The sequence below is a fragment of the Lipotes vexillifer genome, unplaced genomic scaffold (assembly GCF_000442215.2).
Source record: "Lipotes vexillifer unplaced genomic scaffold, Lipotes_vexillifer_v1.1 scaffold756, whole genome shotgun sequence".
Taxonomy (NCBI): domain Eukaryota; kingdom Metazoa; phylum Chordata; class Mammalia; order Artiodactyla; family Lipotidae; genus Lipotes; species Lipotes vexillifer.
Genome location: NW_006773042.1, coordinates 3,038,573 through 3,065,842, shown reverse-complemented (window position 1 = coordinate 3,065,842; position 27,270 = coordinate 3,038,573).

Genomic DNA, 27,270 nt, shown 5'->3' with positions numbered 1-27,270 from the left:
TCAGCAGGTGTTTCAATGGTCTAAAATCAAGGTGTTGGCAGGGCCATCTTCCTTTCTGGAGGATTAGCGAAACAGTCCATTTCTTTGCCTTTTTCACCTTCTAAAGGCCTCTCTGAGGTCTTTGCACATAGCCTTACATTTCAGAATCAACAAGAGTGGGTCATCGTGCTGCGGTCTTTCTCTGCCATCTTCTCATGCTGTCACCTCTCTCTGACCTCAACTGAGAAATGTTTTCCACTTTTAAAGACTCATGTGATTACATTGAGCCCACCAGAATCCAGAATAATCTTCCCATCTTGAGGTCCTTAATGTTAATTTTATCTGCAAATTTACTTTTGTGATGTAAGGCAGTATATACACAGATTCCAAGGATTGGGGCATGGACATTTTGGGGAGCCATTCTAGCTACCCTAGACACAAAAAGATGCATCAGCATGAGCGGTTATCAGTGACATAGTGAAGAGCCCAAATGTACTTGAGAGGAATATTTGTTCATCCCCTAAAATGTTTGGTGTTTCTTGCTACCTCCCATGATTTCTTTTTCTTTTGAGGAATATGGAAGTTCAGAATTTTGTTTGTGTGTGTATGATTGTGCTTAGATATTAAAAAATTGGTTTTTCTCTGAAAACAATCTGAAAGATATTAACTAATAACAAGAAATGATAATGAATTGAAAAAGTGATTTGAATTATTTTATTTCCTACAACTTCTATTCAACCTCATAAACTAGAGAGTTTTGTCTAGTTCTATTACTCTAAAATAATTTGAGTGAGCAAATGCTCAGATATGTATGGTATTGCTAGATCATGATGTGAAAACACTTGTGGTTGTACTCATGTAAAAGGGGGATTCTCCTGAAGACGTGCGGGAGGTGAGTGGTTGATGGCTGCTCTTTCTGCAACAAGAGTGGGCTGTTTCTCCTACTTTTAACAAGACTGCCTAAGGTTAGAATCTGAAATGTGTACTTGTGTGATGCACTTGCTATTCCTTTTCCCTTCGTGGGTTAAATTATATATTAATGGGAAACTCACATAGCTATGTTTTGTATGTATTTAGTAGACTGAATTTTATCCCTTCAGTTTTCCTTTGTTATAATGCAAGCATCTTTAAATTAAGGATTTACTATACTATTAACTTTATTGAATTAAGTAGGAAGACTATTCTAAGGTAAATTCAAGAAGTGTAAAGTGTTATCATTGAAATAATTAATGTGCAGAACATTGTAACAAAGATTGACTCTTTTCATGATACTGCTCTTTAAAATTGTAGCCTTTGCTTCATTAGAGTGATGAAGAATGTTCTGTGAACATATGTAAGAAGGAAAAAAGAGAAGAAATGAGCTCCAGAATACATTTTAGTTCATTGACTGTTATGTTAACAAAATTCTAATAAGGAGATTTTTTTCTTACTACTTTGGTGCTCAAATGATAGATTAGGCTTCAGGTTCTGTTTTTCCATTAATCTTCTCTTGGCTTCAGTTTCTTCATCTTTAAAATGGGGCGATGAGAAAAATCCTTTTTGAATTGCCTTCCACTTAGTGGGAATGTCTTGGTACCTGGGCAGAGCTCACTCAGAGCAGTTCTTGTACATGAATGCCTACTGATAAGTAGTTAATTAGTACATCTGTGTTTTTTAAAATGAATCATGCTTTTTCTCCTTTTATCTCATAAGCACTTTGCTTACATATAGTTCAAAAGTGAGTTAAATAATTATGCTTATTACTTATAAGCACTGAGGATTTTTTTTTAAGTTTTTTTAAAGGCATGGCTTTATGCCTCAAACACCAACACAAATTCCTTAGTCCCTGTTGTACATTTATCATTAATTAAATATAAACTACATTATGTTTAGCTATAATTTTATACATGTAAATGTAATTTGCCCATAGTAGATTGAGAGGCAAAACTATATTTTAGATATCCTATTGTAATGCCACTGAACAGTTAATAAGCACACTCTAAATCCTAACTTATAATGCACTGTTTGGCTCTTCAGAACATGTTTCTTGTCATATAGGCTTGTAATCTAAGATCAGTGTGCTAACACTGCACAAGGAAAGGGCAAAATTATGGGAAGCCTTCTCCTATGTGAAACATTATATAACCTCAGAGCATAACTCTCCTTGCAAAGCATCATATTCTATGTGCAGCTTTTAGAAAATAAAGTGTGAATAACAAGCAAATAGACTAAATGCTCTGATGAGAAGACGAGGTACAAACTCAGGTTCTAAATTTCAGCAAGTAGTGAAAGGATGGTGTTCTACTTCTTGAGGCAGGATATTGTGAAGTTTATAAGGTAAAGGCAGAGCCCATTGATATTCAGTTACTAGTGTATTTGAGCATCTACTGTGTCACTGTGGCACCTCTATAAATGGATTAGTCTAATCTGAGAAAAGTGTTTAAAACATGAGGTGATAGTACCAGGATATGAAGTTTGCTTGACATCAAAGTACCTGCTCTTTCCTCTTTCAAAGTAAATGGATTTTGTAATACAGAGGTCATTACAAAGAATCAAAGGATGTTCTTGATACTCAGGATAGTAGAGGCTGCTGGTGGCACAAGACTCTTTTTAGGGAGAGGTGTGGGGGGTTAGTTATAGGACTGCCATTGCAATGGATCATTAAAGCAAATGTCTTATGCATTTCTATCCGTAGTCTAGGTTCTCTCACTAAGGAGATAGGATGAGCCTTCCATTTTCCACTAGCATGATCCATTAGATATCCTGAATGACTCTTATTGAAACAATAAGATGCTGGATTAAAATAGTTCTAAAAACTTATTCAAATGCACTGCTGGCACAACACACACAAATACACAAAAGAATCAAAGAGTATTGAAGTAAGATGGAACTTAGAACTCCGGGAGTTGCATAAGCACCAAGATTGCTTTCATCATGAGGGTTTATACTGCATTCTCATGACCTGGAGTATCTCCTTTAAAGGCTGCCTGAGGCACAGAAGATAGGAGTTACGACCTAGAGCTAGACAGACATAGGGGATCTAATATATCTCAACAAAAAGCTGGAAACCCAAAAGACTGCCTTCTTATATAACGAGGAAAGAGAACTAAGACCCATTATGTAGCAGGAGATAGTAAAGAGACTTCCCTGTCTCAGCCTTGATGCAGGAAAAGGGAAACAGATGCACTTTGAGAATCAAAACCACAAACTTTGTATGCCTGAGTATTATGATCACACAAAGCTTTATGTCACTTTTTTAATACAAATAATGTTACCTATTTGAATGGGGGGGGTGAATCTCAGGGGAGAATTTAATTTAAAATTATCTTTTGTCAACAAGACTCAGTCAACAAGAATAAAACATACAGCTCCTTTTGTAGAGATTTGGCTTTACCTAAGTTTCAAAGAATTTCCATAGGTCCCGTTAGAGTAATAAGCAGCTTACAGAAAACATAAATTAAAAAAAAAAACAAAAAACTGAGAATGTACAGAAGCAGGAGAAGCAGATCAATAGAGACTTCGGATACTGGAAATAACAAAATATGAAATATATATGTTTGTTTTTTAAGAAGGGACAGGAAGCTATAAAGTACAACCAAGCAGATGAAAAGATTATCAAATGGAGTAAAATTCAAATATGACAGTTGAGGTTAAAAATATAATAATGAATTACAGCAGGTTAGACAAAGATAAAGGTATAAAATGGTTTCCAGGAATATTGATTCAAAGTAATAATGCAGAATGAAGTCTAGAGATACAGATGAAAAACAGGAAAGGAAGATTAAAGGATAGGCAGAATCAAGTGAAAGGTTCTCATCTATGACTATTCAGAATTTCAAAGGCACTAATAGAAAGGGGAAAAATGAGTAAACTTCTAACAATTTTTGAAAGACTCCAATCCTAAAATCCACTAATCCCAAAGAATTCCAAGGATAATCAATAGATATTTTCAACTAGATGTATCATAGTAAAACTGTAGAATCTAAATACAAAGAGAAGATCTTACAAACCTCCAGAAAAAATTTATATGGTGTACAAACATCAGTAACTTAATTGATGTTAGACTTTTCAACAGCAATAATGTAAACAAGAAGACGGTGAAATAGTGCCTTCAGTCTATTGAGAGAGAATCATTATGAACCTAAAATTCCATATCCAGGAAAACTGTCTTGCTAGCATTAGGTCAAAATGAAGATCTTTTAAACAACAAAGTGAGAGAATTTATACTCACTAGAGGAAAGTCTGAAGGAGGTACTTGAGATAGAAGGATTATAGTCACAGTTATATGGCCTGAGATTTAAGGAGGTAGTGTGAGTAAAGATATGGGTAAATATTGAGTAAATTAAGCAAATATTGCATGGATAAAAACTAGTACTAATCTCTAACTCATGAAGGGGAAAAAAGTAGGATCATGACAAAAATAGCACATTTGTTGGAAAGAGGTGATAGGTCTTGTTATCTAAGGACTTGGTGTCATCTGAAGGAAGGTAAAGATATTAATTTTGTGATGGCAAAAAAGTATGCATTCTAAAACAGCAAAGGTAATTTTTAAAAGAATAAACACAGGGATAAACTTTCTAAACAAATAGAATAAAAAATGGAATGAGGGAAATTCTATTGTTTCAAAATAGGGCAATAAACAAAAAGGATAGAAATAGAAAACCTAAAATGAGTTTGTATAAATAGTAGCAATAACAAGTTTTTAGATATAATAATATACATAAATTGACTAAAACCTCTAGTTAATACAAAAGGATTGTTGGACTGTATTTTTAACAATTCAGTTATAGTCTGTCTCAACCTAAAATATAAGGAGACAGAGATTGAAAGTCAAAGGACAGAAGAACACATATCATATAAATTATAAACAAAGGTAGTATAACATATAACTCTATTAGTCAAATGACATAAAGATATAAAAGGCATGTCAAATCTAGAAGTTATTTCAACAATGTAACGACTGCCACAACAAAAAGATTAACTTCCCAAATACATAAAGAAGTCTATGAAAATAGTAACCCTCAGCTGAAGAAATGAGCTAAAGAAATGAACAGTGGTAAATGGAAGTGTTTCCTTAATTTCTGTTTCAGATTTTTCATTATTAGTGTACAGGAATGCAAGAGATTTCTGTGCATTAATTTTGTATCCTGCTACTCTACCAAAATTCATTGATTAGCTCTAGTAGTTTGCTGGTAGCATCTTTAGGATTCTCTGTGTATAGTATCATGTCATCTGCAAACAGTGACAGCTTTACTTCTTCTTTTCCAATTTGGATTCCTTTTATTTCTTTTTCATCTCTGATTGCTGTGGCTAAAACTTCCAAACCTCTGTTGAATAATGGTGGTGAGAGTGGACAACCTTGTCTTATTCCTGATCTTAGAGGAAATGGTTTCAGTTTTTCACGACTGAGAACAATGTTGGCTATGGGTTTGTCATATATGGCCTTTATTATGTTGAGGTAAGTTTGCAACAAAATGAATAAAATATATAGGAATAAACCTACCTATGGAGGCAAAAGACCTGTATGCAGAAAACTATAAGACACTGATGAAAGAAATTAAAGATGATACAAACCGATGGAGAGATATACCATGTTCTCGGATTGGAAGAATCAACATTGTGAAAATGACTGTACTACCCAAAGCAATCTACAGATTCAGTGCAATCCCTATCAAACTACCACTGGCATTTTTCACAGAACTGGAACAAAAAATTTCATAATTTTTATGGAAACACAAAAGACCCCGAATAGCCAAAGCAATCTTGAGAAAGAAAAACCGAGCTGGAGGAATCAGGCTCCCAGACTTCAGACTATACTACAAAGCTACAGTAATCGAGACTGTATGGTACTGGCACAAAAACAGAAATATAGATCAATGGAACAGGATAGAAAACCCAGAGATAAACCCATGCACATATGGTCACCTTATCCTTGATAAAGGAGGCAAGAATATGCAGTGGAGAAAAGATATCCTCTTCAATAAGTGGTGCTGGGAAAACTGGACAGCTACATGTAAAAGAATGAAATTAGAACACTCCCTAACACCATACACAAAAATAAACTCCAAATGGATTAAAGATCTACATATATGGCCAGACACTATAAAACTCCTAGAGGAAAACATAGGCACAATCTCTATGACATAAATCACAGCAAGATCCTTTTTGACCCAACCCCTAGAGAAATGGAAATAGAAATGGAAATAAAAACAAAAATAAACAAATGGCACCTAATGAGACTTAAAAGCTTTTGCATAGCAAAGGAAACCATAAGCAAGACGAAAAGACAACCCTCAGAATGGGAGAAAATATTTGCAAATGAAGCAACTGACAGAGGATTAATCTCCAAAACTTACAAGCAACTCATGCAGCTCAATATCAAAAAAACAAACAGCCCAATCCAAAAATGGACACAAGACGTAAATGGACATTTCTCCAAAGAAGATATACAGTTTGCCAACAAACATATGAAAGGATGCTCAACATCACTAATCATTAGAGAAATGCAAATCAAAACTACAGTGAAGAGAAGCAGCAGCAGAAGATGGCCACCAGTCAGAATGGCCATCATCAAGAAATCTACAAGCAATAAATGCTGGAGAGTGTGTGGAGAAAAGGGAATCCTCTTGCACTGTTGGTGGGAATGTAAATTGATAGAGCCACTATGGAAAACAGTATGGAGCTTCCTTAAAAATCTAAAAATAGAATTACCATACGACCCAGCAATCCCACCACTGGGCATATACCCCGAGAAAGCCATATTTCAATGAGTCATGTACCACAATGTTCATTGCAGCTCTGTTTACAAAAGCCAGGACATGGAAGCAACCTAAGTGTCCATCGACAGATGAATGGATAAAGAAGATGTGGCATATGTATACAATGGAATATTACTCAGCCAGAAAAGGAAACGAAATTGAGTTATTTGTAGTGAGGTGGATGGAACTAGAGTCTGTCATACAGAGTGAAGTAACTCAGAAAGAGAAAAATAAATACCATATGGTAACACATGCATACGAAATCTAAAAAAAAAAAAAAGGTTCTGACGAACCTGGGGGCAGGGCAGGAATAAAGACACAGACGTAGAACTACCAGAGAATGAACTTGAGGATATGGGGAGGGGGAAGGGTAAGCTGTGACAAAGTGAGAGAGTGGCACAGCCGTATATAACTACCACATATAAAATAGATAGCTAGTGGGAAGCAGCCGCATAGCACAGGGAGATCAGCTCGGTACTTTGTTACCACCTCGAGGGGTTGGATAGGGATGTTGGGAGGGAGACGCAAGAAGAAGGAGATATGGGGATATATATATATATATATATATATATATATATGGCTGATTCACTTTGTTATAAAGCAGAAACTAACACACCATTGTAAAGCAATTATACTCCAATAAAAATGTTAAAGAAAAAAAAGAAATGAACAGGCATTTTACAAAAGAGGAATTTAAAATTGTTAATAATCACCTGCATGGATATTGAAGCTATTTAGCAATAAGGAAAATGATAATTAAGCCTACCCTGGGAACGTATTATAAAACCACCAGATTGGGGAATTTTAATAAGTCAGTCAAAACTGATATTCTTTGTATGTACTGTTGGTGCCCCTCAAATTCCTTTGGTGGGAATTCAAGCTAATAGAACCCTTTGGGAAAATGTTTGTCATCCCCTAAAAAAATATTAGTTTGTAAGTCCTACTGCCTAACAATTCTAATCCTAAATTTGAAGTAGAAATTCTTATACATGTGAAGAAGGTATATAAAGAATATTTATGACAGTAACATTTGTAACAGTGTGTGTGCATGTGTGTCCTTATGCATGGTTACTCACACACAAATATTTACCCAAAACTGAAAACCATGCATTAATCTATTCACAGGAGAAAGGATAAATAAACGTCATATTCATTAGTGAAATGGATGAAAAAGCTACAACTAAATGCATTATAAGACCAATATCAAGATCATAATTTGGAGCAAAGTAACAAATCATAGATCATCTCAACTATAAATCATTTTATAATGTATAATACAACATAAACTAAAATATCCTTTAGTGATACAAACATAAGTGGTAAAACCTATTTTAAAAAAGGGCAATAAAATCATTAACACCGATTTCAGGATAGTTGTTACCTGAAGCAGGAAGATGAGATGATAAAATGGGGGTACCACATGCGGGACTTCTGAGTTACTGGCTATAAACTATTTCTTAGTCTTAATAGATATTTTTGTTATTTACAATACATGTGCATATATACTTTATATTCATGCATAGCATGAACTTTTATGTCTAATTTACAATTAAGCATGTACTCAAGGAAGTTAGATATGTAGTACTTTACAAATTTATCCTAGAATAGGATGGAAGAAGATTGTTGCTTTTCTTCACTCTTTCACTGTTAGTGGTTAAAAGCAAAATCTCAGAAACTCTGGGTTCAGTTTACTACCTTTGTGACTTTTGGCAAGTCATTTAGCTTCTCTGTGCTTCAGTATCCTTATTTCTAAAGTAGAGATAATATAGTACCTAATTCATGAGGTTGTTATGAGAATTATATCAATTCATATTTGTAAGCACTCAGAAAAATGCCTGCCACAGAGCAGCAACTATATACAAATTAGTTAAATAAAAATTATGAAAGTAAATTCATTTGTCTTTCTTCTTGCAGTTATGTATTTCTCAAAATCTGTAGGATAACAAAGATAGTGAAAATATCAACAGACATTTTGATTGGTTATGCATTGAACTTATAATCAATTGGGGGACAAATTGACATTTTTCAATACTAGGTTTTGTAGTTCATGAACATCGTCTATCCCTGTATTTGTTTAGATTAGACATTTCTCTCAGACATGGTTATGAATTTCTAAATTCATTGCTTTGAGAATATATTATCAATATGTCATTTTTAAATGTTTTTGTTGCTAAATATAAATACAGCAAATTTACTAATCTCACATTCTTTTTCTATTAATTATCTGTATATTTATTTTTATCTTCTGCATAGGAAATCATGTCTTCTGCAAATAGTGATAATGTTATTTTCCCCAAATGAAGGAATATGAAAAAATAATTTGGGAAAGGAGTTGTGTCTTTAGAGTATTCCCTGACAGAATAAAGATTCAATATCAGCACCCCTAGGGTAGTTTGTTAGTTTGGAGGCTGCTTTAACTCCTCCCTAATTCAATGGTATTCTACTTCTTATGGTGAGGAGAGAGAGAGAGAGTTCAAATCATTAGTATTATTTACTCCGAAAATCAGAAGTGAACCTTCTCTCCTCCCTAATAACGTTTATTATAAAACTTCCATGATGAACCGTGGATACTGTTTGAAAGATTGCAGTGGCACACCAGTTTTCTTCTAGTATATGTTGATAACTCACTGTCTGACTCTGGAATGTTCATTATTTTCCATATCATCTTTTCTATAATATTTGTTGTTCATGGGCAGCTGTTTTTATTAAACGTTCTACTTTCAATGGACGTAATTTCCCGAATCTAGCAAATTCTCCTGTTTTGTTATATATACCTCATGTTGGAGGGCAGCCCCATGAGACAAACATCTGCCAAATATTGTACTGTTTTATAAAGATACTGCTTTTAGGAAACGGTGAATGTCTGTCTTCATTTTAGGGGACTAGAGAGTATAGCAATGCTCTATATATTGATTTGTACTTCTTCCTTTCCTTCTGTGGTGGGTGTTTGTTTCATTATAGGAGCCAAAACAATGGGAGTTTTTTTAAAAAAATAAGAGGCTATCACAAATATAGCTATGGTGCAACCCAAGATAATGGTTTTGAATATGAAGAAGTCCTACAGGGAGGACTTGCAAGTCTTTTTATATTACTTCATCTTTAAATGGACATTACAATCAGATGCAGTTTCCTGTTAAGCACTGCTTCTCTCCCTCCTTAAACATTGATATTAGAGAGATTAAAAGTAGATAGTAAGACGCTTTAACAAAAAAACAAGCATTACAAATCAATAGTACAACCTAACATATGCCAGTCTCTTCATGAACATCTAATTATTACTCTAAGTAGCCACCTCTATTTATAGTCAGCTTTTGTTTGTCCTCAGTAGGCTTTCTCCTTAAGTCCCCTCACTGCCTTAGCCTCAAGCTGAATGGAATTCTCTAAAGTTGAAGCCAGGTGATGAATTAAACCCCTTGGCTCTGATAATGAACTAGTAGAGTCCCGTTGTCTAAACAGCTATTCCTGTTCACTTGCGTCATCGTGCTTCCCTCCAGGGTGATAATTGCTCAGACCACATTGTGGCTCATTTCTTTATAATGCCTATAACGGTGCTTTTTCAAGGGAGGGAACTGCATATTTTAGTGCCGTGATAAAATGCAAGAAGGCATACTGCCATAATGTGGTTGGCCTCATCTTGTGTACAGCTATGAACATTTGTATTTATGACAGCCATTTCACACTTGTATATTTGGAAAATGGTGAAATGTTTATGTGCTCATATACTAGAATTTGTGAATTTTCCTTATTCTGCTAAGGATAAAGAACACTTGTCTAATTTCAAACATTTGTTTGAACAGCGTCAACCTTGGGGGAGAGCGGGGGAAGGCAAAGTGGTTGCCTGCCTCCTCATAATATGCATGTTAATTCATACTGATATTTTGAACAAGGCACAGCTGCTGGATAACCATGTGATCCTTCTATCTCATAGAGGATGATGCATTTTCATGCAGCCAGTCATGGACCAATAGAAGGAAAGCTCCCGTTTTAGAAATTTGTTACGAATGGAAAATAAGAGAAAGTCAGGCTCACCTGTGAATACTAAACAAGAGAAAGCCCATCACAGTCAGTGATCAGAACATCCAGAGTTCTCTGTGTTGATCATTGATATACCCAAACAAACTACATGAAACACTGTTTGCTCAGACCATCAAATTGAAACCATCACTCTAGCCATAGTCAGTCATAGGACGCTTGCATTAAAATATACTCTTACTTGTCCTTTGCTTTAGAAATTCCTCTCTGTTCTGTTTTACCTTTATCTCCCCACGTCATAAACAGCCCATGGTGCTGGTGTCTTCTGGGCATCATTTCCTTGCTCAGTCTGCTGCTCCTCAAAGCTTTTAATAATTCTAAAGGAGCAACATCACCTTTCTTTGGAAGCTCTTCTTCATTGAACAAATGGATATAGGAAAAAAGTTCATTTCAGATATATCTAATTAAATCATCCTTTACCAGGGTAGTTACCCCTTGGAATGTTGACATGCTACTCTATTCTCAGCAAGTCAGTTGGCAAGAAGGAGACTTTCTTTAATCCTTGGGCTCTGAGATCATCATTTGGGCAAAATACTTTGAAGATTAGGGAGATGTTGCTGCGGCAATAATCCAAAAGGTCTTCACCCACAGGTACAGGTCACAGATTTATCTTAGGAAAACTGCACTGGTTTCTGATGAAGGGTGATTTCCTTTCACATATTTCTGTGAAAAATGAGGTACTACAGAGAGCCCTTGCATGTCTATGTATAATTCATAGCCTTGTTAAAGAATGTGAGGCAGTCTGATCAATCTTAAATGTAACCAGGCACGTTTGCTATCTCAGAGTCGATTGAAAGATAACCCAGGAACCAGATGGAAACTGACAGTCCTTAATACTTTTATGTAACTTCAGCACCACTACCAGAGAAAGAGAAATGAGGGGAAAAAAACCCCATACAATCCTAAATCTAACAGCCATATACCAGAAACATTCTTCTCCCAATAGTTGAGCACGGGTATTGAGTCTTGGACTTCAGAAAATCTTGGTTTCAAATCCCTCCTCTAATGTTTGGTCTTGTGCAATTTACTTGAAATGTCTGTGCCTCAGTTTCTTCATCTAGACAACAGCTTAATAGCCTACATTTCAGGATTCTTGAGGAGTAAAGCGCAGGTAAGTATTCTAAATTCCTGATGCATTTTAAACACTAATAAGCATTGGCAAATAGAATTTATGTGTGAATGCGTCAAGAGGATAGAATTCATCTTCACATTATTTTTTCCATAATGTCTTTCCTCCTGGGATAAACAGTGTCTTATTAGCATTCTTCTCTTGATAAAAAGTTGCATGAGAAACAATGCACAGCGGCATATAAAAGCAACAAATTCTAGTAGTGAACAATAAAATCTTGTGCCGGAGATTACCCATGCTTTTCTTTTAGGCTGTAACTGAATGGATTTCTTTTCTAAAGGATTGCTTTCCACATCCCTGATCAGGTTGGTCATCCAAAAAATCCAGTTCATTGTCAAGATGGATGAAAGATGACCAGTGAATTTTGAGCTAATGTTTTTTTTTTATCACTTCTGTTATGCTCTAGTCAGCTAACCAAAGGGTAAAACACACTGTGAATCTCCGTCCTCAAGCCTGAGTTGCTCTTGTATACCCTTTTTGAAAATGCCATATTGACACAGACCCTTAATGAATAGAGGCAGGTTCCAGGTCTGAGGTTTACGATTTGCTTCAGAGATCAGGTTGCCCAAACTTCCTATGGCCCTTATGGTCTCAGAATATGGAATCCGCCCTGCACATCCCCTAGAACTAATTTACTCACCCAGCATTTTCAGAACAGTGAATTTTTTCTTGAATTATACCAAGTTTAATTGGGGTCTTCATGATTATAAAATTAGAAATTATTTGGGTAAATGAAAATTCCTTAATTTTCCTGGACCATTTATGGAAGTCTATTTGAAATAAAGCAGGAGAAAATATAATTTATGTAAGACCTAGAAAGTTCTAGTTTTATTTCCTGGTTATGAGAGAAAGTGGTTTGAAATATTGTCTGCGTTAAAACCTAGCACTCACTTTAAAGCCCTCACCTCTGTGCACCTGACATAGGTTTACTCATTTAATTCTCAGACTGTCTTATGAAGTAGGTGCCACTGTGGTAATCTTTAAAAGATGATAAAAATCTGAGTATAGATAGAGGAATTAAGGTGGTCAGTCACACAGCTGCTAAACAGCAAAGGTGGCAACATGTTCCCACAGTCAGCCCACACACAGTTCTGTACCTTTGTATATTTGTATTACTTGGTTGTTTCATCATGCCCTACCTCAAAAGGAAATGAAGGATCAGAACTTGCATCATGGATTGGATCTTTATTCATTCTTTCATTTTTTGGTGCAAGCTTTAGGTCAGTACAAAAATATCCAATGATTAAAGTCATGATTTTGTAAAAGGCTTTATTTTTTTAGCTTCTTGTTTCAGTGCATCCAGGGAACCATGAAAAGCAAAACAATAACTCGAAACTAATATCTAATAATATAAAATTAATAAGACTGGAAGCTCTATGTTGCAGAGATTAAGGATGTAACTTTGAACCAGTTAGACCTTTAGGCAAGTAACTTAACCTCTCTGGGCACCGATTTTTCTCAACTGTAAACTATAAAAAAATAAGTTTCCCCTACATAGGATTGTTTTGAAATGGAAATAAAACAGTGCACATGTAACAGGTGTGAATCCCAGGTGGACGTGGGATCTAGTCTTTGCTTTCTACAAAAGACAAAACAAACCCAACAAAAACCTGAATTTCTGTTTCGAATTTTTATCCCTCTTAATGGACAGAAAATTTCACCTTAGTCATTTGAGTAGTTCTTCCCTCCATGCATTCTGATCAGGGCTGCAGTAAGTTTTGTGTATAGGATGAATGGATAGTTTACACTTTGTCAATTTTCTCTAAAGTACTTTGCAAACCCAGTTGAACGCTGAGCCTTCCATCCAGGTTAGGGATCCTGAGCCCAACTATACATGTTGCAGAGCCGCCACTGCGCTGGTGTGGGTGAGGCAGAGAGGGAGGTGTGGTCACCTCCAGTCAGTGAGTCATCTGTTCACCCAGGGTACCACTGAGGCATCCATCATCCCTGTCCAGCTGCCTCTTCGGGTCTGCTTGCTCTCTCTGACGTTTCCTCATTGGGTCTTGTCATATTTCCATTGTCATTGTGTAGCTTTCTCCCAGAGATCTCTCACAACCTGTGGCTTCCCCCATTCCAGATGAAAACACTTTCTAGTCTTCGGTGGTCGTGGCATGTGTGTTGGTACGGGGAGGACAGGGAATCCAGTCCTCGTGAATTCTCTGCCTTATAAGGATTTAATCTTTTGTAACTCACCGCCCAGTCCTAAACTTATCTCTTTCATACACCTCCCTGAGGCAACGGCGAAAGTACCCATTACCAAGGGAATGGTGGAGGGGGATGTTAAAAGAGGAAAGTAAAATAGAGGAAAGAAATACAAATAAGTATCTTAAAACATGATACTAGTCAATATCACTCAGGCGTTTAGCCTAAATAGATCAGGTTCGAAGAATGATTGCTGTGGTTACTGCTACTCTTGCTGTCATTGTCATTACTGATAATAGGTAAAGAACATTACGAAAAACAAAAACATAGCCACTAGACCAGAAGACGAAGAACATGTGCCCTTAAAATGAAATCTAAAGCAGAGTGGGTCTGCCCTAACTCTCCAAGGGTAACTGATGCCTGGAAGACTGTAACAGTGATTCTTGACTGTCCACATCCATATGCCTGAGGTGGGGTCTTCCTCTAGACGCCTCTGTCTTCTTCGCTTTCATAATTCATAAATTCATAATTCATAATTTCATAATTCTTCGCTTTTGTCTTGAAAACAGACTGCAAGGGAACAAGGACATGTAGAACTTCTCTAATTTATGTGCTATTATAGAGAACATTTTAATGTAGTGGAGACCCATTGAATTCTAATTCTATAAATCATCCTTTTATTTTACTGCAATCTGAGAATTTTGGGAAGTGAAATTCTTTTATATTTGTAACTGCTTCCACTTAATACTCAATGATTGTGCTGTGGGTAGTAAGTGTGAGATGCTTTTCTTGGCACTGAGAGTGATACACTGATGAACCCAAGAGGACTGCCCTCAAGAAATTCATATTTCAGAAGCCGTGATAGAACACGTAAAGAGGCAGGCTTGTAGAGCATTGGCAGAGAAGAAAAATTACAGGGATTGTCTGCAGTGCTGTGGTTGTTTAGGACTCGGACAAAAACTCTCAGGACCAAAATGTCATCTCCAAATATTGTAGATACGAGAAATAATCCAGATAAATCTGTGGCCTAATGGTCTTTCTGCATTTCTCTTTGTCTCCCCCCCCACCCCTCTTTCTTCGTTGTGAGGGGAAACTAAGCATATTGACATCTATTGTTGAGAGCATTAATTGAGGAGCTTGCCAAATCACTAAATTTGCAAATGAATAGCCATTTTCCATTTGGGATGATCAGGGCAGGAACACTTCAACAGGCCTAGTTAGAATACAGTGGCTTTACATCTTTGGATCTCTTAGACCATGTTGGAATTACCTTAGTAACAACCTATCATACTTATTACGAAGTAGATGGACTGCAGCTGTTAGATGGAAAGCATTCTACTTTATTAGTAATTGAGGTTTAAATGGCAATTTGAGGGGAGATAGCCTTAATATACATGCTCTCTTTTTTCGTCCTCAGCCTGGGCAAAGTATCCCTCTTCTGTGTCCGTCTAATACCCTGTGAATAACTGTGTTAGTAGAAAGTGTCAAAATTAACTGGGAAGGGGCCCATGCCATTCCACCACGTCTTTGAGGGCAGGGTTATGTGTGTTTCAGACCTGTGCATACCCGCTGCAGTACCTGACAGACATTCATGTTCCATAAATGTTTATTGAATTAAACTGTTGAATTGGGTGCTAATATGGTACTTAAATGAGTTTCATATGGAAAGCAAATTGTATTGGAATAAATGCTTTTGAGGGCCAAATATTTGCCAGCTATCAGACACTTATCACCCAAGGCTACATCAGATTCCACTGTCATCCTGAAGGAGCTCACAGTCCAATGAGGGAGACAGACCTGAAAATTCGTAACTGGGACACAGTGGGATGTGACCATGACAAGTTTAGTCCGAGAGATAGACAGCCCAGAGGAGGGCTACTCAACTCTCTTGAGACTGCCACAGGATTCACAAGAAAAGTTTGATCAGTATCTTGAAGAGTGGCTATTGCTTGTCTGGGAAGGAGTAGGAAGTTTGTTCCAGGAAATGTGCATGGGATATAGAAAGCTGTAGAGGTATGAGATAAAATGGATTGTCAATCCCCAAGATAATGTTTAGGCTGTGTTTGTGAGTTTAGTGGGCGAGTGGAATGAAAACTTCAGCCAGAAGCCAAAGGGTATCATCTGACCTGAGAATGAGTTTGACTATATAGATTTAGTGAGAACAGATTGAAAGTTATAAAGAAATAATGGGTTATGACTGTATTTTAGAGGCCATTCTGGTGGTATACAGAGGATGGATTAGAAAAGGAAAAGACCAAATACTGAGAGTCCTGTTAAGTTAATAACAAGCTATGACAGGATATCACACAGTATGATGTTGTGGGTGGAAATGTAGACTCTGGATGCAGACTATCTGGATTTGGCTTATGGTCTCCATGACTTTGTGCAAGTTACTTAACTAGTCAGTGCTACAGTTTTCTTATCTACAAGATGGGCGTATAATGAAACATACCTATAGGGATGTTATAGGTATTAAATTAAGTAATGCATATAAAATGCACAAAATATAGTTACCACTTAATAAGTTTTATTATCATTAATATCTCATTCACATACCATAAAAACCCTGTGAGGAAGATGCTGTGTTTGTACCCATTTACAGATATGAATACTAAGGCTTCTGGAATTTAAGTTACTATGATGGTTAATCACTGCATTTCAAATATTTACTTATTAAATATGTATACAATGGGTCATATGACAATGGGTGAAATAAGGGTTTACTACTTATTAATATCTAGTAATGGATTTTGCATTTGCTAGGCATATTAAAATCATGCAGCCTTAAAACTCCCATTCTTTTTAGATTTGTTATGAATTCAGGAGATTAGAATGGAACTGAAGTGACCTCACGGCATATTTACAAAATAACATTTGGCACTATAGAGCTGAAAAGTATAGACTATAAGATAGCATTTGTTCCTTAGCCTTGCTCTGCAGAGACAACCCGCATCTTCCTGACTTGGTACCTATATTACACCTGTCCATTGAAGAGGCACTTTTTAGACTCTTCGTTTCACAATATGGTCAAGTTCATACATTTTACAAAATTACATTTCTTGTCAAAAAGAAAATAAAATTCATCATGTGGTTAATTCCTAGCCTTCTATCAAACTAACAGCCCAGATAAGATCAACCTAATAACTGGTTTATAAATCACATCATCTATCCTGCAATGTGTGTGTGTGATTTCTATTGTTTATAATAACAAGTGGCAATAACATCTGCCGGCTTAACAAATGTTGTACATCCCCCATGGTTCTTTTAAGACACGTAACTCTTTATCATACTTCTCTTCAGATAGGCACAATATCACTCGGTCAATAGTGAAATTCAAATTTGAGAAGCATCTGTGCTTTATCAAGTGGTTCATGGTGGGTAAGGTTTATTGTTTCTGAGGTGCACACAACAGCAAATGGCAATTTTGAATCAGCTATCAGTTGCATTTTCAGAAATATTTAGTAGCTGATAACAACCTGTCGTCTTTGTACAGGATGAAGGAAACAGATCACCTCATGAGTAGAACCTAACTACCTCTTATATATCTCTTAGCCTTTGAAGTTATAAGTTCAGTGTATTGCATTTCCCCGGATCATATGGGTTTAAGGCATCTGAGCTTCACAGAGTAAAAAATTTCTTTCAACTTTCAGAATACCAGTGTGTATGTATAGCAGGGGTCAGTGGAATGAGAAGCTTTTCAAATTGGAGAATTATATTAAAAGTATACATTCAACTTTTATTCAAAAGCAACTTATTTAAACTCTCCTTTAAGATCATAAATTTCACAGTTTCTAGTATGCAGATGCTGCATCTCAGCAACCTCTTTTATATTCACTCATACCACGGCCTCTGTCAGGGCCAAGTCTGAGAGATCTCTTACTCAAGTCAACCTCTAAAACATTAACTGGATACTGTGTATAATGATGAGCCATGATTGGAAAATATACATCAAACTTTTTATATTGATTAAAGATTATTAACTCTTACCTTATATATTTCCAAATCCTAGTTTGATTTTTGTGTGCACTCGTATGTTAGTTTTCTAATTAAAGTCTAATTTAGAAAAAAAGCTATAGTTATTCCAACCAGCCACTTACTTCTAATGAAATTGCTCTGCAAAATAGATATAAAACCTCCTATATCACTAAATCTCAATTACATTGTGGAATGTGAAAACTGACACAAGGCAGTAACCTTCAAATGAGATTAAACTCCAGTGAGAATGGAGGCTGAAGAGCGAATTGGGATGACTTAACATTTTTGTACTTTTTGAATGCCGATAAACTGTTTTTATTTTTTAATTTTTTCAGCTTTATTGAGGTATTATTGAGAAATAAAAAATTGTGTAAGTTATTTTGATATAAGTATATGATTACCACAGTCAAGCTAATTAAACATGTCCATGGCATCACATAGTTAACGTTTGACCTCACATAGCACTCATTTGTTGAATTCTTGAATAGTTCCAGCGTCAGAGTATAGCTTTCAGTTTTTGATTGCTATTTTAAAACGTATATATAATGTTGCCTAATATTTAAAATCAATAATGTTTGGACTTTTGTGTGCTAACTCTATAATTGAGGAATAAAACACTGTTCCAGCCCTTAATATATTTAGAGTCTACGTACATATTATGTCACAATTTATACCTTATAATTTGCATGATGTTTGTTGACAGAAGTCACTGCATAAATACCATTATTTTATATAGTCAGGTCCACATCCAAAATATGTGGACATATAAATTGCATGTATATTACATACATAGATATAGACATAGATTATATATATGTAGATCACAGAAATAGAAATGAATCTGGATATATAAATATAAATTTCCAGAATTCATTGAAATCTATGGTGTTTGATTCTTTTTAGTAACTTCATTCAAGTATGCTAAAATTCATAGAAAGATATCTTATATAATTTTCATTGTTAAACTTTATATCATGTCTGTGTTTAGGTTCATGTTTTTTAATTCTCAAGAAATAACTTAAACCATGAATATTTTCACAGCTACAAGCAACCTATGGACACTTTAAAATTTAAAAATTATTATTGTCTTAGACGTATTTGAATACAAGCACATTATTTTCTTATAGATTATCTCCAATACTGTTATATACCAAATTAGTTCAATGAGTTCCAGGCAGGATTTCTAGCAAATATCATTACTGTAAATATACCCATTTTTAGAGTATAATTCAAACTTAGAACTTTCAGAATGGATACAATGAAACAGATATTCTAAAATTGTCAACATATTTTGAAATAAGATAGCAGAGGAGAGTTCAGGCAATCTTGCTGCTTTTTATCAAAAGACCCATGATTATTTTCTTATAGAAAAACCATCAGTGCAAGTAATTAGTAGATTGTACTTTACTGTCCAGGCTGCTTTCTAATTCCCACCATGATACTGCTTGATTCTCTGTGTATTTACAGAACTATAATTACACGTGAGGGTTCAGACTTTGCTAGACCATCAACCCTCTTGGAACAACTGGAAATGGGAAAGTGGCAGGAGAGGGCAGGAGAGGGCAGCACCTTGGTGATGTCATACCAGTAAAAGCTGCTCTATAAATTAGCTGTTTGGATTGTAACTAATGGTAGACTTGGCAGAGCTCAGCTGGACCCCAGGGGCTGAGGTCTGGGACTGACATTGCTTCCTTCACAGTGAAATGTGATTGTCAGTGAAGCAAATCAAGCTAGAGAGAATTAAAAACCAAAGCAAACAAACAACAGCAGCAAACCCTGAGATGAAAAGGGCAAGGTAGCAGGAAACAGCATTATTTTAAGAATTAGTTATGATTTTCATTTTGTCAACTTGATTGTCCACATGTGAGGTAAAATACTTTTTGCATTATTTAAGGTAATATATTTTTGGAAACCAAATCATAACATTTGACCCATAATACCCATAATTATACTTTATATAAAGAAACAGTTTAAAGATTTTTGTTGGCAAATAATTTCTTATAATTTTCTCAAACATGTTTAGTATGATCTATCAGGTAAAACTCTATGTATATGGCTGGGACATGGCTTCTCTCCCTTCCTCTCTCCCTCTCCCTCCCTCCCTCCCTCCCTCTCTCTCTCTCTCTATATATATATATAGATAGATAGATAGATAGATAGATACACATATATGCACACACACACATATGTATATATTTTTTTACTTACTCTGATATTTTCTCCTAACTGTTAAATACAATAGATAGCTTTAGACTGTTTTTCAGCTGTTTACAATAAACGACAAATTTAATTGAACTTTTTGCCCTTTTGCCAATAACATTTTACTACTTTGGGCAAACGTCTCCCCAAGACATGTAACTAGTTAAAACAGAGATAGAAGAAATCTTCAAGGTATTTGAAGGTACACAGATCAAAGTTTCTTAAACATTCTTTAACATAGTGAGGTAATATAGGGGAGAGAGTATACACTCAGTTATTGGATGTAGCTTCACATTCCACATCTACTGCTTACTTTTCTTAAGCAAGATATTTAACCTTCAGTTTAGTCAGTTACTCATCCATCAAATGGGGATTTTAATATTTATCTTTCATGTTTAGACAATTAAATGAGATACAAACTAATAGTGTCTGATAGGTGATATGTTTGTGTATGTGTGTAAAAATATTTGTGTATGTAATATGTGTTTGTGTATGTATACACACATACAATTTACAATTATTGCCCTTAATTACCATATCTTTAATGTACAAGACAAAGGGCTACTTAAGCATCCTCTTCAAGCCTTTCTTTCTCTTCTGTGGTTACCATACTTGAAGAATTAAGGAACTTCTGCATACCCCACTTACATCAATGGGTAGATGATCGAGTGAAAAAAAAAAAAGAAGAAAGCAATTGCATTTAAAATTGCACCAAAAAAAGATAAAACACCTAGGGATAAATTTAAACAAGGTGATGAAAGACTGGTACTCTGAAAACCATAAGACATTGTTGAAAGAAACTGAAAAAGACACAAATAAATAGATATTCCATACTCATGGATTAGAAGAATTAATTTTGTTAAAATTTCCATACAACCCAAGGCAATCTACAAATGCAGTGAAATCCCTATCAAAACTCCAATGGCGTATTTCACAGAACTAGAACAAATAATTCTAAAATTTATATGGCACCACCAAAAATCTTGAATAGCCAAAACAATATTGGGAAAGAAGAAAAAACTGGAGGTATTATGCTTCCTGATTTCAAGCTAAAGTAATTTAAGTGGTATGATACTGGCACGAAAACAGGCACACATCAATGGAACAGAATTAAAAACCCAGAAATAAAACCACACATATGGTCAGTTAATTTATGACAAAGAAGCAAAGAACATATAATGGAGAAAGGACAGTCTCTTCAATAAATGATGTTGGGAAAACTGGATAACCACATGCAAAAGAATGTTTACAGTGAAAGACCATTGTCTTTCACTGTGAACAAAAATTAGCTCAAAATTGATTAAACACTTCAATATAAGACCTAAAATCATAAAATTCGTAGATGAAAACATAGGTAGTTATCTTCATTAACATTGGTCTTAGCAATGTTCTTATGGATCTGACTCCAAAGGCAAGGAAAACAAAAGCAAAAATAAACAACTGGAATGACATCAAACTAAAAAGCTGGTGCCTAGTGAAGGGAGCCATCATCAGAATGGAAAGGCAATCTAATGAATGGGAGAAGTTATTTGTGAATCCATTGTCTGATAAGGTGTTAACATCCAAAATATATAAACATACAACTCAACAACAACAAAAGCAAACAACCCCATTAAAAATGGACAGAGGATCTGAATAGACACTTTTCCAAAGAAGACATACAGATGGCACATAAGATGCTCAGTGTCACTAATTATTAGGGAAATGGAAATCAAAACCACAAGGTATCACCTCACATCTGTTAGGATGACTATTATTGAAAAGATATGGCAACCCTTGTGCACTGTTGCTGGGACTGTAAATTGGTGCAACCACTATGGAGAACAGTATGGAAGTTCCTCAAAAACTTAAGAAGAGAACTACCATTGACCTAGCTTTTCATTCCATTTCTGGCTGTTTATCCTAAGAACATGAAAGGAGTAATTCAGAAAGATATAGGCACCTCTATGTTCATTGCAGCATTATTTACAATAACCAAGAAATGGAAACAACCTAAGTGTATACTTGTGTGTATGTGTGTGTATATATGTATATACATGTATTGTATACATATACAATGGAATACCACTTGGCCACAAGAAAGAATAAAATCCTGGCATTTGCAACAACATGGATGGACCTTAAGGGTATTATGCTAAGTGAGATAAGTTAAGACAGAGTCAGACAAAGATTATATGACTTAACTCATATGTGGAATCTAAAAAAAACAGATGATTAAATAAGAACAAATTCATAGATACAGAGAACAGATTAGTGGTTGCCAGAAGGGAAGGGGGCTGGGGGGGTGAGCGAAATGAGTGAAGGGAGAAATGGGTCATATGGTTATGGATGGTAACAGACTTGTGGTAGTAATCACTTTGTAGTGTATATAGATGTCAAATTATAATGCTGTACACCTGAAATACATTATAGTAAAAAAAAAACTTTAACCTAATTATAAGGGAGTTATGTGAACATAGCATGGATATTTCAGCATTCTTTGAAATTTCCAGCTCTAGGAAAAGAAAATGCTAAATCTCAGGAAGCCTTGCCAACAAACAAATCTTTATGGTATATTTTGAAACGGTGAGAATTATTGTCAGAACTGTGAAAAACAATACAGCTCTAGCACCTGATATTTACTCCTGCTGAGATTGTCAAGCGCTGAGCAAATGGATGTAGTCTTGATTAATTAATTATGCATGGATCTGAGAAAAAGAACTGATAGCTTTTAAAAAGTTAAAACCAAAATATTTTCATAATGGAAGTCAAGAATCCTTATTGTTCACCCTTCTGGCTTCCCTTTGCTCCAAAGGATGAAATGTTGGACCAAAGTTATCTTTACTAAACAATATCAGGAATTAGGCTCTAGAGAATCATTTAAATGTTCTAGATTATGGTGTAGTGCAGTAGATATGTTATTTATTTTACACAAAGAATTACAAGAAATATGTTGGATACCAGAATAGTGATACAATATAACCTTCTCTGTAGACATTGGGTCAATTAATCTAAAGCATGTTTAAGACAGTGAATTATAAAAGTGATACATATATAACCGACCTATTTTATTTTAGGACTCTTTGTGTGTGGAATCAGTAGCTGACATTTTCTTTTCTACATTAAAAAATCCATAATTTATTGTTTATGGATTTTTATGTGTTGGTTTCTTTACAGTGGAATAAGAACTTAAAGACTTGTAAAATCATTTGGGAAAAGATTCCTTTTAGATTTTATCATCGTTTTTCCAACTTTCCTTTAAAAATTACTTTAATGCCTTTATGTAGACTTTATGTAGTCTTTCTAATATGTTAAATTTAGTTTTTATTTTTTTTTAAATCTGTATTTTGTACTCATTAGTTTTGTATATGTAATATTCAAATTACATAGTGATACCTGTCACAAGTACAACTGACATAACCAGGTTTGAGTTTGTGTTTAAAACAGGCACTGTATAAGCATATAATTCAAGTGATGGGAGCAGACACATGTAGGCACAACTTACAGCATACAATTCAACTAACCAGAACAAAAGCATATGTCTGAGGATCCTATTATTTATGACCAACTTTGACTGAATTTCTACTGCTTGACATAGAACTCAAGACATCAGTAGAATATTCATATTTATAGGTAGTTCTTTGCTTTGGAAAGCTCATAAATATATTGGACCACTTAAAGAGATTTAGCATCCTAAATTTCTGTCCATGTAATAGCATCATTCAGAGGTATTGTCTAATTTATTCCCCATTGTCAGTGGAATGAAACTGCATATCAGTAGGAGAGAGAAAACAGCATTGCAGGAATATGGTACCATGCTGAGGGCTACATTATGTGGGAAAAAACGCTATTACTTGAAAATTTGTATTGAGTGGTGTTTAGTGTGGTTTCCTCAACTTAGTAGTCAACTCACTGAAAAGAAATGTTATGAGTACATTAAACAAAAAAAATAATTTAGAAGCAAAGTATAGCAAAGTATGTGTATATATACATTTGTATCTATAACAACATACATGAAACATACAGATACATACATATATTCTATATATGTGTGTATTATATATACACATATAGTTTTAGTATCACATGGGAGGTGATATGATTGTGGTCCAAAGCTTGGACTCTGGACAGATCATCTTCACTGATAGTCATATAAACTTGAGCAAATTAATCTCTCTGCCTCAGTGCTTTCTTCTTTAAAATGAAGCTAATAATATTGTCTACCTCATTAAATAAGCTACTATGTGTAAAATGCTTGGAATAGTGCCATGAGTAGTAACTGCAGTACATGAAATATGTGTGCATATGGACAGAGAAACCATGTGTATGATTTAAGAGTGTCTGTAATGCTTTGAATTTTTAAGTTTAATGTATGAAATGCATTTCATAGCTTGACAGAACTTGTCATTTTAAGCCTGTACCAGTTATCTATTCTACATTAATGGAGTCTATGATAGAACTCCTAAAGAGATAGAGAATATCATCTCTTATTATATTCAACCATGAACAGCCACAGATACCTCCTGTAAATTGGAAATCAAATATTATGACTGACTCTTTTTCAGAACAGCATCTCCATATCTGTGTTGAATTCAATAAGACGGTTATTTTAAAGGGCACACTAAAACATGGTATTTACCATGCCAGAAATAGCATACCTCATGACAAATTCTACAGTGTGCCTGTAGTGGTCTGCAATGGTGTTCTCTTGTATTCCTACTTGCAGTTTCTGATGTAACCCACTGCCACAGTGACTGCCAGTACACGGGAGTGATCTTGATAACATTTCTGCTTTTATTTCACCTCTTGATTGGCCTTTAGCAGTGAGAATAAGTGAGACTGTCATTCCATCTCCCATCCTTATGAAATTGAATTTTATGAAAGAGACGTAACCTAGAGTTTGAGAGGTTTGATTGACATCTTCCATATGGCTGTCTCGCTGCAGTCAAAGAAACAGTGCCCTGAAGCATTGGCTGGTGCCTTTCTTAAAGTAGGGGAAGAGCAGATGGGAGAGAAAGAGACAGGGAAGACATCAGAATTCTGGGCGCTCTGATGTCCACTTCTGTTCCCTGTGACAAGTGCGCTTACACCACCAATTCTGTTAAATATACAACATCTGTTTAACAGGGAACACTGATGACAGTAATTACATTATTAATTCACTGCCTTAAATGAGGGTAGGCCAGGAGGATTGGAGTGGCATTTTACCTTCTTTTGAATTCACAAAATAAAAATCTTTACAAAGATGCACAAATATTTATTGGGGGACCAAACCTGAAAGCTGCCTAGACATTGCTTCTCTGATAATGATATGTGAGGCATGTTTTTGGACTCTTTATCTGCTTTTCAGAAAAAAAAATGTGTATCTGCATTTTTACCTAGTTGACAAATTTCAAATTCTCCAGATGGCAGCTTTAATACGTTTAATGTGATTGTGCTGTTAAAAAATAGCAATAGAGTTTTCTCTAGAGAAAGTCATTTGCTATGAGAAAGCAATACCATATGATGCATGAAAATAAGAACATTGCAAGCTATTTTTGTTATTTGGCTTTCACTGATCTCTTGATGAATAAAAAATCCATAGTGAACAAATAAATGATACTGATGATGAACTTAGCAACTTATTCTATTCAATTCTAAAAGTCCCTTATTAAAATATAGTCAACCCATCCCTCATCTGCTCTTTTGTGTATTGGTAATATTAGCCACATTTTGATTTTTTTTGTTTGTATATAATTACTACATGAGCAATAGGAGATTTGGAAATGGATCAGAACCAGATATATAGTTCCCCAGCAGGGGTATCATTTGAACAGCTACACCTGAGACCTTGAGAGTTTTGAGAATTTCTGCCTTAATAACCATTTCAGATATCAGCATATCCCATAGTATAAGACTAATTTTGCCAGACAGCATGAAAAGTGTCTGGTTCACTTGCTCACCTATTCCCAGTCTCACACCTCACTTGTGCCTCAGACAGTGCTTTACATTTCGCAGTACCTGCAATACACCGTCAGTGCTTGTAGAATACATGATTTAAAAGTCTATGGCCAAGGTCTTCTGAATATTGGACATTTTCTTCCTATGTTATGTATATTTAAACTATTTGTGCATTAGTTTCACCTTGAATCAGTTAAGACTTTGTTGCGGAGATACTGGAAATTCAAGGTCAAATGGGTACATTAAACTTCCTAACTCCTACCTGTCATGTACTTTAAGTGAGCCATGAAAACTACCTAGAACAGCTGTCATTTTGATGTGTTCTGATTCTTCTGGGAAGTAAGGTTTCCAATGAGTAAAATTATAGACTCTGGAAAAATCAAAACAGTGATCCATCTACCCAGAGGGCCTGGACTGTGACGTTTTTAGCTCATTTCATATGAGCATAGGGAGACTTTAAACTTAAATGAGAGTTGAAACCATTTCACAGCACAACTCCAGATAAATGTCATTTTGTGGTGACTTTGCCAGATGATTAGTCTATTAACTGTATCAATAGAATAAAATTTGACCTTATTTTCAAAAAGGTTCTGTCTTAGCTGTAAACTTATCTGTAGAGCATTACATAATTTGTAGTAATAGAGTAATAGTAATGATGATCATTTTATGGGGTTATCATAATGATTATGTGAGTTTTTAAACCATAGAGCTCTATATAAAAATATTTATTAGTGTATCTTTTTGATCTTTTATACCAAAAGCAAAAATCTCTTATGTTTACATGTCTAATTAGGGAAGTATTTGGTAGTAAAGCAGAATTGAGGCCCCTAAAGATTTTGAAATCAACACCATAAGGTTCTAGTATGTTTAGTTGTAAATTGTTTGTGGTTAAAAACATGGACATTGGGGCTTCCCTGGTGGCGCAGTGGTTGAGAATCTGCCTGCTAATGCAGGGAACACGGGTTCGAGCCCTGGTCTGGGAAGATCCCACATGCCACGGAGCAACTGGGCCCGTGAGCCACAACTACTGAGCCTGCGCGTCTGGAGCCTGTGCTCCGCAACAAGAGAGGCCACGAGAGTGAGAGGCCCGCGCACCGCGATGAAGAGTGGCCCCCGCTTGCCACAACTAGAGAAAGCCCTCGCACAGAAACGAAGACC